At 44.5% G+C, this 11,586-nt stretch overlaps 1 non-coding gene across 1 annotated transcript; it reads right to left on the bottom strand.

The window, feature by feature from the left end:
* Nucleotides 1-8,393: 8,393 nt before the first annotated feature.
* Nucleotides 8,394-8,465, bottom strand: Trnas-aga (transfer RNA serine (anticodon AGA)). Its single transcript has one exon. It is a non-coding gene; the product is annotated as a tRNA-Ser (tRNA).
* Between the last annotated feature and the right edge of the window lie 3,121 nt (nt 8,466-11,586).

The following is an 11,586-nucleotide window of genomic DNA, read 5'->3' on the forward strand; positions in this document are numbered from 1 at the left end:
TTTTTAGTGCATTCCAGGTCCATAGGATGGATTATCTTCATCCTCTGCAAACTCCTCCTCCAGCTTCCTCTTGTTCCTCCTCGTGTTTACTCTTGCTTGTATTTCTAGACTCTTTACAGCCCTGTCTGCAGCCCGAAGGCGTTCCTTGTCTAAAGCAAGCATCGCTCGTACCGTGTTAGAACCTATCTTCATTCCCATATTTCTAAATACCTTGCACCTTACAACCGCTCGCGTGAATAGGGAAATCCGTCTTCAAGTCCCACTCCGGCACATAATTTCATTTGTCACCATTGAATTTATTTCAATCCTCGATTGTAGCTGATGTCGGAATTTCAATTTCGCGAAATTTTTTTTTTTTTTTTTTTTTTTTTTTACAATGTGGCAATCACACCAGCGATATATATTGAACCATCACAGGTTAGCCACAACACATACTTTATCTCACATCACTAAAATGTACCTGATGAACACGGACGTTAATAATAACACCATTTGACAGCAGTTTAACAGCGCCACAGTGGGTCACGCCCATGTAGAACACATTTCAAAAAAAAATTTAAAAATAGTTGTAGTCTTCGGAATTGAATAAATTATATATCTATTAAAAGGTAATAGTCTGCAGATTCAGAAAACGCAAAAAAGTAAAAATTGAACTTTTCATGATTTTGAGCCTTTCCAGAGACCCTTAATCTAGCCACCCCGAGAATTCTAGGCTACTGATCCTGTTTCACCCCCTCAGCGAGCACATCCAACATTCTGTTTCCCTTAACCCTGGCCGGCCGGAGTGGCCATGCGGTTCTAGGCGCTACAGTCTGGAACCGAGCGACCGCTACGGTCGCAGGTTCGAATCCTGCCTCGGGCATGGATGTGTGTGATGTACTTAGGTTAGTTAGGTTTAATTAGTTCTAAGTTCTAGGCGACTGATGACCTCAGAAGTTAAGTCGCATAGTGCTCAGAGCCATTTGAACCATTTGAACCTTAACCCTGTCGTGCATGATTTTCACTGGAGCCGACAGCTTTTAATAGTCACTTCTCCGGAATTTACAGGTACTCGTTGTGCAGCAAGTGCTTACAGTCCACTGCCGTGGGCACTCCCTGATGGCGTTGTGCCCTTCGTGCACTTGCAGCCTCAAGAGTGACTCAAAACGCCAGAAAAGTGACCATTGAAGGCTGTCCACTGCAGTGAAAATCACGCACCACAGGCTCAGCGTGTACCTTGATCCGGAATAGGTTTGCCTTCGGGCGACGGTTGTGGAATACTACTGTGACCTGGGCTACGAGCTGCTTAAGTGGATGATTGCTCCTTCCGCTGTGTAAATGCTCCTACTAGAATTGCGTGACCGGCGGAAGGACGCCTGGTGTGGTGAAGTCTAGCTCTGGTCATCCTGCAAGCAGCTGCGGAATGCGTGTCAAGGCCAAGTGCAACCACCTGGCTTGTCGAAGGCTGGCCGTCGCAGTATTAGGTGAGTGGACATTGCATTTAGACTGATAAATGAGCCTCGGATTCCGGAAGGCATTCGGCACAGTTCTGCACTGTTGTTCAGCGAACAAAACGCGAGCTTACAGAGTGTCCGATCAGACCTCTGACAGAACTCGACACATCGTTCTTGACGGAAGAAAATCGAGTAAAAGAAATTTCACGAATACCCCAAGGGATTGTTATAGGAGGCGTGGCTGTGAAATACCGGGACTGATGCTGTCGCACAGTAAGAACGAATGTGCCAAAGATGAACGACCAGTGACGGTAAACATAACAGTGTGGCCGTGGCATTCCATTCTCTAAGACCTGTTTCCTTGTTTTGCCATAAAAATGATAAGTGTGATAACAGAACAACGACTCGTCGTGAAGTTTCACATGAAACTTGGAAACACTGTTACTGAAACCTACCTGCTACTAAAAGAAGTGTACGAAGAAGACTATCACCTGTGCGGAATTTTATTGGTTCAAGCGTTCCCATGACAGTCGAGCAGAGGCTGCAGATGACTCACGCCAGGAACGCCCCTCCACATCAAAATCGAATGAAAATATCGAAACAGTAGGTAATATGATTCGACCTGACGTCGGTTTCGTATTTAATCGATTGCTGAAACTGTGGGAATTGATAGAATGAGTAAGACAAATTTTACATAACCAGTCTAAGCGTGTGCCAGACTGATGCCGAAAATTCTCACGATCGAACAAAAAAAAAGCTGGTGAAAATGTTTCTATTGAGACTTTGAATACCATTGAAAATGGTCCTAATTTCTTGAAAAACGTTTTTCGGATCTCGGTTTTTCTCTTATGATCCAGAAACTAAGCGCCAACCCGTGCACTGGAAGCGCTCAACTTCTCCCAGAACGAAAGCTCGAATGAGCAAATCAAGATTCAAAAATATCACGATAGTTTTTTTTCGATATTCATGGAACTGTGTATCTTCACTAGGTTCCTGAAAGTCAGTCTATTAATGATCATTACTACCTTGAGGTTCTTGTTCAACTCTGTGAGAAAATAAGAAAAAAAATCTCCAATTGTTGAAGTTCAAGCCATGGATGCTGCATCGGCTAACAGTGAATTGCCTGTTTAGAGATTTCTAGCGAAACACAACATCCCAATGTTTGAACACCCACCTTATTCGCCTGATCTATGACCATGAGACTTTTATTCATTCTGCAAGGTCAAATCTGAATTAAAAGGAAGCAGCGAAAGAAAAAGCGGCAGGCGTCATCAAGGAACTCACATAGGAACATTTCCAGCACTGTTTGCATCAATGGAAAATTCACATGGAGCGTCGTACGGATAGCGGAGGGATGCATATTGAGGATGACAGTAACTAAATACACTACTGGCCACAGTCCGTGCTGCTGCAAACGTCTTCGAACTGTTCGTGCAGATGTTTGTTGTCTTGCAAACGTCCCCATCTGTTGACTCAGGGATCGAGACGTGGCTGCACGATCCGTTACAGCCATGCGGATAAGAAGACTGTCATCTCGACTGCTAGTGATACGAGGCCGTTGGGATCCAGCACGGCGTTCCGTATTACCCTCCTGAACCCACCGATTCCATATTCTGCTAACAGTCATTGGATCTCGACCAACGCGAGCAGCAATGTCGCGATACGATAAACCGCATTCGCGTTAGGCTATAACCGACCTTTATCAAAGTCGGAAACGTGATGGTACGCATTTCTCCTCCTTACACGAGGCATCACAACAACGTTTCACCAGGCAACGCCGGTCAACTGCTGTTTGTGTATGAGAAATCGGTGGAAACTATCCTCATGTCAACAAGTTGTAGGTGTCGCCACCGGCGCCAACCTTGTGTGAATGCTGTGAAAAGCTAATCACTTGCACATCGCAGCATCTTCTTCCTGTCGGTTATATTTCGCGTCTGTAGCACGTCATCTTCGTGGTGTAGCAATTTTAATGGCCAGTAGTGTATGTATGCTTTTGAAATAAAATGTTTTACAGCAGTAGTCTCGTTGTTTTACAGGGACACCTCTTAGGGGTTCTACTGTTTACAAACTATATGTATGATGTAGTGGATAACTTTGGAGATTCCGTGAGGATATTCAAGATCGATGTCCGATTTAACTATAGGCGACGAGTTAGTGGAAACAGTGACTACCGAAAAATTCTAGGAATAACCAATGGATGCGCCCAATGGTGGAACCACGTAACAAAAATATTTGGAAAATCAGATGACTCATTGAGAGAATAACAAAAAGAATCCACTAAATATGTGGCTTACAAAACTCTCGTTTGACCAATTATTATATACATTGTATGTCTCTGTTTAGTTGTGTGTCTCGTTTCTTCTCCAGAAATAAGGTAAACCAATTTCAGGTACTGAAATTTCACTCGCAGTCCACGCTATATCTTGTAGTGATCCTTGATGCTGTGTTAAACACTGCTATCATTGTAAAAACGCGGAAATTCCTCCACAAGAGCAAAATAATGACTGTCGAAATCAGGAGATTTTCTCATTTTTCTGGGTGCAGAGACAATTGGACAACAAAAACACGGATGTGACGCGAGGTAAACGTGTATCTCATAACGTTCACTTGGCAGTGGCATGGCTCAGTTAAGGTGTGTCCAGAAAATTGGAAATCTGTGGTAAGTTCTACGGGACGAAACTGCTGAGGTCATCGTTCCCTAGGGTTACACACTACTTGATCCAATTTAAACTAACTTATGCTAAGGATAACACACACACCCGTGCCCAAGGGAGGACTCGAGCCTCTGACGGGGTGAGCCGTGTGAACCGGGGCAAGGCGCCTCTGACCGCACGGCTACCCTGCGCGGTGGTGCGTCCAGACGATGCCAGTTTTGTGTTCAACTTTGCCCATGCGCATAAATTTTCGGCAGCGCAACTACGCATGCGCATTTGTGTGCGCGAAATTTCCTGAAAATTGAGGGCGTGCTACCCACCTTGGGTGCGAATCTTTGCGCTTTTTAGCAGGCGACAGGGAGCTGCGGCCTGTTTGTGTTTGATTGTGTAGTGTTATGCTGTAACGCGATTTATGTGTAATAATAACGGCTGACTGCAAAGAAAGCACGCTTAAATTTATAGATCATTACAGACAAAGAAAAATATTGTACGGAATACCGCTTCAAAAGATTATCTGAATAAAAATTCGAGCTGTATCGGCCTGAGCGTCACTTATTAGATAAAAACCTCTGATGTTATTTCTCTAAAGATAAAGAATAAGATACCGGAAGTTTCGAAGTAGGAAAACCAAGAAGAATAATCGAAAAATTTATGAAAAGGGTATCTGAAAGCTGTGGACGGATATTTATGCTATGGCGACTTAAAAGGAAATGTAAATGAAGGACACTGATGATGCAAAGAATACGAAACTGATAAACACAACATCCGTTCTACGTAATTCTAAGTTATGTCGGGTCCGAGGATGACTGTGGGACGAGTCATAACTATACACGAGGACAGTACTTATAGATGCTAATAGACACAAATTGTAATACGAGTAGCCGGTCACTGTGGCCGAGCGATTCTAGGCGCTTCAGTCCGGAACCGCGCTGCTGCTATGGTCGCAGGTTCGAATCCTGCCTCGGGCATGGATGTGTGTGATGTCGTTAGGTTAGTTAGGTTTCAGTAGTTCTAAGTCTAGAGGACTGATGACCTCAGATGTTAAGTCCCATAGTGCTCAGAGCCATTTGAACCATTTTTTACTTCTTTCCCTAAAGTCGCTTTTGTGTTTTCTTTTTCTGTTGCCTTTGTAGTAGTATAAACGCAACACAACGTACCAAGCAAGGAAAGGGATTCATAGTAGACTGCTTGCACAAAGAGGCAACGTGTGGACACTACAACGCCCATGAGTACAAGCATTCTTTCCCCAAATTTTTGTGCGTGCCCGCTTATTATGTTGCGTCTGCGATTGCGCACGACGAAAGAGGCATCGTGTGGACATAGCTCTACGTCGTGTCACTCCAATAGGCGCTGCCCCCCTACACTCTGCTTCTTCCAGCAGTCTGTTGCAAAGCTGTTCGCGACACGTTATCATTTGCCACGTCACTCCGAAGGGCGCCCTGCCGTTGCCGTCAAGACTACAACTTGTAGTAAATAGCACGGGGCATTGCGAATTGGCTGTTCTGTTGCAAGATGTGCATTAAGCTTAATCCGACGGACGCCATGAACTTGCTGGCTGTGAGGTGGAAGTTCCACGTCCACGTCAGTCCAGGCTCCAGGCGATTGCCTGCTGTAGCAACATACCGGTCTACAATTGCAGCTTCCACAGTGACAGGCAAAGACGATTGTAACGACTCTGATAGTGCACATTCAGAAATATTTAAAATTTGCTACGTAAGAGTAACTAAGCTTTAAGGGCGGGAGATGAATTTTGATGCACCTACACTCTATAAACAGAGGGTATGTGAAGATTATCACAGAACATATCTCTATTTTCAGGTGAATATTTCATATTTAGAGTATGCCCCGGCTACTTTTACGAAACTTTTCACCATATACATTCATTATGGGACGATACTCTACTTTTCTAAACCTCTCCGAAGCCGATGGTAGTGCATCGTTAAAGTTCTGAAACTCATAATTGCTTCTCTGGCACCCCTCGTGGATAAAATAGCTTCGAGCATTAGCTGAACAGGAAAGTGTTCACTACTCTTTGAAGCACTATTCTAAAATCATTGTGTCGCTATCTTAAACCGAAGCTGAAATGTTATTGTGTCAACGTTTCGTGCGACGGACTGTATGGACAGGGGTATTCAAATGAAACTAATAAGCTGTCAGCAGATGAAAGTCATTTTCATCTGTATCACTCGTAGGTACTACTCAACAAACGTCTAACTGCAACAGATTCATCACTGACAGGTAGCATGTACAGCCTCTATGGCATCAAAAATGCTGGGCGTCAATATTAAAAATATAATTGTGGTAAGGCACTATGTGGCACCGCCATCGGAAGACAAGAAGAACGTCGTTCCATCAGGCTTCATTTTAAACCAGTACTTGATTAAGCACTACTACTTTCGAGTGTTGGTCACTCTTATTTATTTATTTATTTAGCTTATGGCATGTAACACATCATATAAAGAAAAGACATAAAAATCATAAGACACAGAAATAAAGAGTAGTCACAGTGTATAACATACAGTTGTAGATATAAAAGCATTTAAAATAGTGTATATAACAAACAAAAGTTCACAAACAAACATCCAGATTTGTGACATACTCTATTGCACTTTCAGTCGCGGTCAGAAACTCATTGGGGTCTCCTGCAAAACGTCTCAGAGGGCAATCTTCCACGATGTGACGAATCGTCTGCCGGACCGCGCCGCAGTCACATCTCGGGGAGGTGATTTTACCCCGCCTGTGGAGGCTGTCTGCACATCTGCCATTGTTTGTCCGAATTCGATTCAAGGTCGTCCAAGTTTTCCTTGGCAAATTGAATCCTGGTGGTTGGACATTGATACATGACATATTCTGCAGGTTTTGGGGCACAAATTCTCTTCACCGCGTTTTCCAGAGGTTGCCATAATCCGGGTTGAGAGGATGCGTATTTTTTGCCTTTTTTAAAGAGGGGTGTCTGGAGCGCAATCTGTTCATCTCCAGGGCAGAAACATCCTTATGGATTGGCAGTTTCTCGTTGTTCAGCAATTTTCTCTCTGCGCAGGTCCGGTGGGAGAATGTTGCTCAGTATAGGTAGCCAGTGTAAAGGCGTTGGCTTTATTGTTCCTGATATCATCCTCATTGTGTAGTTTAGTTGAGCATCGATAAAGCCTGTGTGTTTACTGTTTAGCCATACCGGTGCGGCATATTCTGCTGTTGTGTAGACAAGTCCCAGAGCCGAAGATCTCAGTACAGCCGCGGAAGAGCCCCACGTACTCCCACATAGCTTCTGTATGATATTATTTCGAGTTTTAAGTTTTGCGGCTGTATTACGTAAGTGTTCCTTGAATGTTAGGGTTCTATCAAAGGTGACGCCTAGATATCTGGGGTAATTATTATGGTTTAGCAGCCTGTTTTCGAAATGAACGTTGAGCTTTCTTTTTGCTTGGGCATTGTCGAGGTGAAAGCATGTCACCTCCGTTTTTGTCGCGTTTGGCCGTAATCTCCACCTTCGGAAGTAATCTCCCAGCTTTGTTAGATCCGCAGTTAATGTGTTTTCCGTTGCCTCCATTGATTTGCCTCTTGCAGCTATTGCCCAGTCGTCGGCATATCCGAATTTTTGAGAAGTGGTTTCAGGTAAGTCAGATATGTAGAGGTTAAACATCAATGGCGCCAGAACAGAGCCTTGTGGTAAACCATTGTTGAGCTTCATTTGGTCACTTTTTAAGTCGCCCATTATGACTCTGAAACTTCTATCTGTGAGCATGTTATCAATGAGGTTGGCCAGCTTGTTACATGGTATGACCCGCAGCAACTTAAATATCAGGCCTTGTCGCCAAACGGTATCACTCTGAAATGCTTCTACAACAAATATCGATACGTTACCCTCCTCTAAAAGAAATCAGGTGCCATGCGCAAGATAAAATACATTCATTTCAGTACTTCGTCGTATATTCGCAGATGTTGCGTGTAGTGCACTCTGCCTACTGACAAATCGAAAATAACCTTTTACAGCTTTTACGGCTCCAGTCGGTAAAAATGGATCTCTCACAAGATACTTTGTTGTCTGTCTGCTAAACCCCTTTTTCCTAGGAACGAGTAGAAGCATCAGGTTGACATTAATGTCAAATATTAAGGTCTACGATCGCTTGGCGATGTATAAAATTTAAGCTTCGAAGTCAGCGTAATCTAATGATACGTCCTTTTATGTCACACATTTTGATACTCGAAAACACACTCATCGTATGAAACCGTATGGTTCCAGAGACATTTACAAGTGTCAGACATCTATCATGTATATATGCGGTGTGAAGCAAGAAATGAAAATTTGTATCAAGGCCTGGAGTTGAACCGAGGCCTCCTGCTCTCTAGGCAGGGGCGTTAACCACTGCGCCACCCTGGCGAAGTGGTTTTACACAACTACGTGGACTACCCTAGCACGCCTCCCTCATCGATCCAAATCCCCTTTCTCGCCTAAGCAACCTTAACCCTGAACGCCTCCGCATCTGAGATCCTATTCCAGTACAACTGGGGAGCCTGTGTGCTGTTGCGCCGCGTGTACACAATAAACATTATTAACAGATAGTCAGGCTATTTCACGTTCGCAGTAGCCACTGTGCTACACTGTACACTGGCGGCGGAGAGGGGGAGGGAACGGTGGCAGGGTCCGACTGCATTAGGTGCTCCGGCACGCTGCTCGCATCTCGAAAGACGCAACATCGGTTTTAGCCTTCAACAAAAGTCCTAGAAAATCTTTGCACCACTCACTGCTTCTTACTGATGCTTGAATAGTTTCCGCTCGCACACTTACGTAAGTTCTGAAACTGACAATTCATTTCATCTGAAATACTTCGGAATATTGTCCCAAACGCATTAGCGGGCAATAGCCCTGCATTGTTCCGCAGTAAATAACTGCGGATCTTATTGTCAGTTGTTAGCTCTCTGATAGAAAGAATGGTGATCTCTGCCGATAACGTGCTGCTCTACTTTCACCATCAAGTAGCTCAGCCCTGTTTTGAATCATTTGGAGGAAGTATACACATTTGATCGGTCAATAGAGCCTACGCAGTAAGCCATTTTCAGCGACTGAAACGTTCCGGTTTGCTTTTTAGCTCACCGAATGCAGCACTTTTCCGTTACACGAGTAAGACTTACGACTCTCCCCGCCGTGCCTTGGCTGCAGTATTACTTACGCTAAGGAGCTATCTAAATCGGCCTGTCGCCGCATCAGAGTTACTTTGCACGACGTCACTTTTATTCTGCGCACAGCAGAGCGAGCTCATGCTATAGACACATCTGTCTCTACTGCTTAAGAGGCGCAACAATTTCCTCTTCCTTCGAAGGCCGCTTTTTACACTTTTTTTTAGTAGTCAGTCTCCTGAGTGGTTTGATGCGATCCTTTTTTGTGCCAAATATTTCCTCTCAGAAAAGCGCTTGCATCATGCGCGTTCAATTATTTGTTGGACGTATTACATATCTGCGTACCCTACAGTTTTTACCTTGTGGAAGTTAGTGATGTAGTAACTTCTGTCGCCTTGTCCCTTGTTCTTACGAGTGTTCCTTTCCTTGCCGATTCGGCGAAGGAACTTCTTATTTCCTGTGGTTTCAATCAACCAAATTTCAACATTCTTCTGTTGCACCACATTTCTTCTTTATCAGTTATAGCACAGCCCATGCTCGACTACCATTCAATGCTGTACCCAATCGTACATTGCTACAAATTTCTTCTTCAGGTTAAGGCTGATGTTCGATACCAGCAGACTTCTCTTGCTCTGCAAAGCCCTGTGCGGCAGTTCTAGTCTCCTTTTTACTACTCCTCGTCTCGACCATCGTCTGTTGTTTTCTCTTTGCATTGTGGTCACCAGCTTCATGATTATGTTGATCGTTAAACCGATATCTGCTACTCACCATTACCTTCGAATCTTTCTCGCTTTACTCCCAGTCCACAGTGTGTGCTCATTATATTGATCTTTCTATTCAACGCGTACTGTAATTCTTCTTCAGTCGCACTAAGGATAGCAATACCATCACCAAATCTAATCACTGATTTCCTTTCACCCTGAATTTCAATACCACTGTTGAGCCTTTGTTTTATTTCTGCGTACCCCTCATTTTTCCATTCACAGATCGACCAGTATGGGCGAAAGACCACATCCCTGTCTTACACGCTTTGTAATCCTAGCACTTCGTTTTTCGCCTTCCGTGCTTATTGTTCCGTCTTGGTTCTTCTTTATATTGAATGTTACCCGTATTTCCTTATAGTTCCATTTTTCACAGAATTTAGAACATCCTGCACCATTTTACGCTGTCGAGCGCTTTTTCTAGGTTGACGGCACTCATTAACTCGTACAGTTTGGTTAAAACTGATACGCCACTTGAGAAAGCCGAGAGACGGCCTGAATCGCACGCGGATATCGCAACCGGCCAGTGACTCTGCGATAGTGGTTCCCTTGTAGCTCTGTACACAACCCTTCCATCGTTCGTTCGACACCCCGTATGTACTGTGTTCATTCGACACGTTCATGTATTTCGGATTCGTATCTGAATCGCAGTACAGGAGAAGTTAGAGAGCTACAGTGTGTACTTGCACTCTATAAAACACAAACTTGGTAGCATATCTCGAATCTAAAACATTTCAGGTGGCAAGTGTGGACAACCAGTGACATAACGGACTTTGGGAAAGGCCAGATTGTTATGGCCGGGCCTTGGGAACGAGCATCTCGGAAACGGTCAAGCAGGTCAGCTGTTCGCGTGTCACTGTTCATGGAAAGTGGTTGATGGACGACGAAATCATATGTAAGATACAAGGTGTTGGACGCCTGTACCTCGTCAAAAAACTTCGAAGTCGTAGGTTTGATCGCTCTTTAAAGTGGGATAGGTGGCGACCTGTGGCAGATCTGACGTCAGAGTGGAGGAAAAAGTGTTCAGTGCGCACTGTTGAACATGGCGCCAAAGACATTGTCAGTTACAGTTGCAGTGGGCACAGGATAATATAGATTAGATAGTGGGTCAATGGAAACGGGACGCGTGTTTGCATCAATGACTTCCCTCGTTACAGCAGATGAATGGTCGTGTCTGATTATGCCCTCATTCTGGGAAACGGCTGTTGAAAACTTGCACAGCACCACGGACGGAAGACGGCGGAAGCAGTGTTATGCTGTGAGGGCATTCACCTGTGCTTCCATTACACCTGTAGCAGTAATGTAGAGCAGCATGACAGCTACGGACTGCATAAATATTACTGCGGAGCACCTGAATCCCTTCACGCTGCACCTCTTTCCAAATGCGGTGGCGGCTTCCAGCAGCATTTCTGTAGGTGTCACAAGGGCAGAACCACCCTACAGTGGTTTGAGGTGTATGGTACCGAACTCATCATGATGTCTTAGCTAGGAAGTACACCTGATCCGAGGCCAAAAGAACACATGTGGGTCACCCATGAAGCACGGACCCGTAATTCACAGAAATTGCGTGACCTGTGCGTGAACTTCTGGTGCCATGTAGCTACTCGAATCTGCCAAAGACTT

Source organism: Schistocerca cancellata, chromosome 9 (genome assembly GCF_023864275.1).
Source record: "Schistocerca cancellata isolate TAMUIC-IGC-003103 chromosome 9, iqSchCanc2.1, whole genome shotgun sequence".
In the NCBI taxonomy this organism is placed as follows: Eukaryota; Metazoa; Arthropoda; class Insecta; order Orthoptera; family Acrididae; genus Schistocerca; species Schistocerca cancellata.